The sequence below is a fragment of the Salvelinus namaycush genome, chromosome 34 (assembly GCF_016432855.1).
Source record: "Salvelinus namaycush isolate Seneca chromosome 34, SaNama_1.0, whole genome shotgun sequence".
NCBI lineage: Eukaryota > Metazoa > Chordata > Actinopteri > Salmoniformes > Salmonidae > Salvelinus > Salvelinus namaycush.
The window spans coordinates 39,143,239-39,148,238 of NC_052340.1; positions in this window are offsets into that span (position 1 = coordinate 39,143,239).

The following is a 5,000-nucleotide window of genomic DNA, read 5'->3' on the forward strand; positions in this document are numbered from 1 at the left end:
GACAGGTAACTGGAGTGAGATCAGGTGAACACGGACTGACAGGAAATGAGACAGTAACTGGAGTAGAGCTCAGGTGAACACGGACTGACAGGTAAACTGAGACAGTAACTGGAGAGCGATCAGGTGGACCTGGACTGACAGGTAAACTGAGACCAGTAACTGGAGTAGAGCTCAGGTGGACGGACTGACAGGTAAACTGAGACAGTAACTGGAGTAGGCTCAGGTGGACCTGGACTGACAGGTAAACTGAGACAGTAACTGGAGTAGAGCTCAGGTGGACCGGACTGACAGGTAAACTGAGACAGTAACTGGAGTAGAGCTCAGGTGAACATGGACTGACAGGTAAACTGAGACAGTAACTGAGTAGAGCTCAGGTGGACCTGGACTGACAGGTAAACTGAGACAGTAACTGGAGTAGAGCTCAGGTGGACCTGGACTGACAGGTAAACTGAGACAGTAACTGGAGTAGAGCTCGGTGGACCTGGACTGACAGGTAAACTGAGACAGTAACTGGAGTAGAGTCAGGTGGACCTGACTGACAGGTAAACTGAGACAGTAACTGGAGTAGAGCTCAGGTGACCTGGACTGACAGGTAAACTGAGACAGTAACTGGAGTAGAGCTCAGGTGGACCTGGACTGACAGGTAAACTGAGACAGTAACTGGAGTAGAGCTCAGGTGGACCTGGACTGACAGGTAAACTGAGACAGTAACTGGAGTAGAGTCAGGTGGACCTGGACGACAGGTAAACTGAGACAGTAACTGGAGTAGAGCTAGGTGGACCTGGACTGACAGGAAACTGAGACAGTAACTGGAGTAGAGCTCAGGTGGACTGGACTGACAGGTAAACTGAGACAGTAACTGGAGTAGAGCTCAGAGAACATGGACTGACAGGTAACATGGCACTAACTGGAGTAGAGATCAGGTGGACCTGGACTGACAGGTAAACTGAGACAGTAACTGGAGTAGAGCTCAGGTGGCCCTGGACTGACAGGTAAACTGAGACAGTAACTGGAGTAGAGCTCAGGGGACCTGGACTGACAGGTAAACTGAGACAGTAACTGGAGTAGAGCTCAGGTGAACATGACTGACAGGTAAACTGAGACAGTAACTGGAGTGGAGATCAGGTGAACATGGACTGACAGGTAAACTGAGACCGTAACTGGAGTAAGCTCAGGTGGACCTGGACTGACAGGTAAACTGAGACAGTAACTGAGTAGAGCTCAGGTGGACTGGACTGACAGGTAAACTGAGACAGTAACTGGATAGAGCTCAGGTGGACCTGGACTGAAGGTAAACTGAGACAGTAACTGGAGTAGAGCTCGGTGAACACGGACTGACAGGTAAACTGAGACAGGTAACTGGAGTAGAGCTCAGGTGGACCTGGAACTGACAGGTAAACTGAGACAGTAACTGGAGTAGAGCTCAGGTGAACATGGACTGACAGGTAAACTGAGACAGTAACTGGAGTAGAGCTCAGGTGGACCTGGACTGACAGGTAAACTGAGACAGTAACTAGCTGGAGTAGAGCTCAGGTGGACTTGACTGACAGGTAAACTGAGGACAGTAACTGGAGTAGAGCTCAGGTGGACCTGGATGACAGGTAAACTGAGACAGTAACTGGAGTAGAGCTCAGGTGAACATGGACTGACAGGTAAACTGAGCCAGTAACTGGAGTAGAGCTCAGGTGAACACGGACTGACAGGTAAACTGGACAGTAACTGGAGTAGAGCTCAGGTGAACATGGACTACAGGTAAACTGAGACAGTAACTGGATAGAGCTCAGGGAACATGGACTGACAGGTAAACTGAGCCAGTAACTGGAGTAGAGCTCAGGTGAACACGGACTGACAGGTAACTGAGACAGTAACTGGAGTAGAGCTCAGGTGGACCTGGACTGACAGGTAAACTGAGACAGTAACTGGAGTAGAGCTCAGGTGAACATGGACTGACAGGTAAACTGAGACAGTAACTGGAGTAGAGCTCAGGTGGACCTGGACTGACAGGTAAACTGAGACAGTAACTGGAGTAGAGCTCAGGTGAACATGGACTGACAGGTAAACTGAGACAGTAACTGGAGTAGAGCTCAGGTGGACACTGACAGGTAAACTGAGACAGTAACTGGAGTAGAGCTCAGGTGAACACGGACTGACAGGTAAACTGAGACAGTAACTGGAGTAGAGCTCAGGTGGACCTGGACTGACAGGTTAAACTGAGCCAGTAACTGGAGTAGAGCTCAGGTGAACATGGACTGACAGGTAAACTGAGACAGTAACTGGAGTAGAGCTCAGGTGGAACATGGACTGACAGGTAAACTGAGCAGTAACTGGAGTAGAGCTCAGGTGAACATGGACTGACAGGTAAACTGAGACAGTAACTGGAGTAGAGCTCAGGTGAACACGGACTGACAGGTAAACTGGACAGTAACTGGAGTAGAGCTCAGGTGAACATGGACTGACAGGTAAACTGAGACAGTAACTGGAGTAGAGCTCAGGTGACCTGGACTGACAGGTAAACTGAGACAGTAACTGGAGTAGAGCTCAGGTGAACATGGACTGACAGGTAAACTGAGACAGTAACTGGAGTAGAGCTCAGGTGAACACGGACTGACAGGTAAACTGAGCCAGTAACTGGAGTAGAGCTCAGGTGGACCTGACTGACAGGTAACTGAGCCAGTAACTGGAGTAGAGCTCAGGTGAACACGGACTGACAGGTAAACTGAGACAGTAACTGGAGTAGAGCTCAGGTGAAATGATGACAGGTAAACTGACAGTAACTGGAGTAGAGCTCAGGTGAACATGGACTGACAGGTAAACTGAGCCAGTAACGGAGTAGAGCTCAGGTGAACACGGACTGACAGGTAAATGAGACAGTAACTGGAGTAGAGCTCAGTGACCTGGACTGACAGGTAATGAGACAGTAATGGAGTAGAGTCGAGTGAACACGGACTGACAGGTAAACTGGACAGTAACTGGAGTAGAGCCAGGTGAACACGGACGACAGGTAAACTGAGACAGTAACTGGAGTAGAGCTCAGGTGAACATGGACTGACAGGTAAACTGAGACAGTAACTGGAGTAGAGCTCAGGTGGACCTGGACTGACAGGTAAACTGAGACAGTAACTGGAGTAGAGCTCAGGTGAACATGGACTGACAGGTAAACTGAGACAGTAACTGCCTCGGATGCAGTTGTGTTCAGATCTCAGTGTTGTTGTGGAGGTTTCTGTCACCATGATGGAACATCTCATCCTACATCCAGGACTCCTTGTTATCAGACGGACGTGTGTGACCATGCATGGTGGTGTGTGTGTGTGTGTGACCATGCATGGTTGTGTGTGTGTGTGTGACCATGCATGGTTGTGTGTGTGTTTGTGTGTGTGTTTGTTTAGAATAAAACAGCGTGTCCTTCTCATGTTTCACCCACTATAAAACAGGAGCTACCTGGAGTACTTCCTGTTAATACCTAACCAGGTCACACCCCCCCCCCCACACAAACCCCTCAGCCTGCTGAAGTTAACTCCCATCTCTCTGCTCCTTAGTCCCAGCCATGAAGATATTTACCACGGAGACCTTTGAAATTAAGATATTTACAAAGGAGACTTTTTCCCACCGGAGACTTTTTCCACCGGAGACCTTTGCCACCGGAGACCTTTGCCACCGGAGACCTTTGCCACCGGAGACTAGGGTTGACACTATACCAGCATGGTGATACTACCATACCTGATTTTCCATGGAAAAAAGAAAAACACAAAGCGGGTCTAAATCTTTGGTTGTTTAAAACCTGCTGTATGTAACAGTGTGATACAGTTTAGGAAAATAAACATGTTTCTGGGTGACAACAGCAAGGCTGTTTGTTTGTGACACCAGAACTGTTTTCCTCAGGAAATCTGCTTCATGTTTCGTCCTTGTCATGATACTGGTATTGTAACAACCCTAATGGAGACCTTTGCAAACACATCCAGACTAGGGACACACACAAAGGAGCCATCTTTGTCTTCCTGACAGTTTGGGACAATATCAGTGTCCTCAACGACCTCCTCATGGCCCGCCCACCCCCCCACCCACCCCCACCCACACCCACACCCACACCCACACACACACACACACACACACACAGAGCCAAACCACTACAGCCAGACTGCCAAAAGCTTGCCAAGCTTGTTTCAATTTGCAAGACAAATTCCCTTTAAGGGCAATCAACTTCTATTTATCTACTGCATCTATGGCCTCGCACGTCTTTAGTGTCCTAGTAAACACCTTCCTGCCACGACAACTGAACTTCGCCCTGCTTTTGGAGTTTCCCTGAGAACACAGAGAGACAGGCGTAACTGTGACAACAGAAACTCGGTTTTCAGTCAATAGGGAGTGCTCGGGGTAAGAGGTTGGCTGTAGGCATCATTTTACCCGCCCCTGTCCTATCCTTAACCGGGGGGGGGGGGGTTAAACGTCTCATCCAAGAGTGTGGTGTCAACACTCTTAGATATACCACTTCCTCCTGTCCCCACTGTTACTGAAAACTAGAGACTTCTAGGAAACAGAGAATGGTCTGACCCTACATCTGTTACTGGTAACTTTGTTTTGCAGACGCTCTTGTCCAGAGAGACTTACAGTAAGCGCACATTTTCATATTAGTTCGTACCTGTCCCCCACGGGAATCGAACCCACAGACCTGGTGTTGATATCTTATAACTATTAAGTTAACTTTCTAAAATATACTAAATGCTCTGTGGTTCTGCATTTGGTTTGTTAATTTAATATCTAGTTAGCTATCTAGTACTATAAACACTACAGCCTTCCCTGTTCACAGTGTAAACATCTAACTACTATAAACACTACAGCCCATCCTATTAAAGCTGAATACAAAGTCCTGTTACATCCTATTAAAGCTGAATACAAAGTCCTGTTACATCCTATTAAAGCTGAATACAGGCTCATTGGGAGGTCGCTCGATGGGCCATTTCAATTAGAGAGTGTCAACTATGATATTTCGTTACTACATTGCT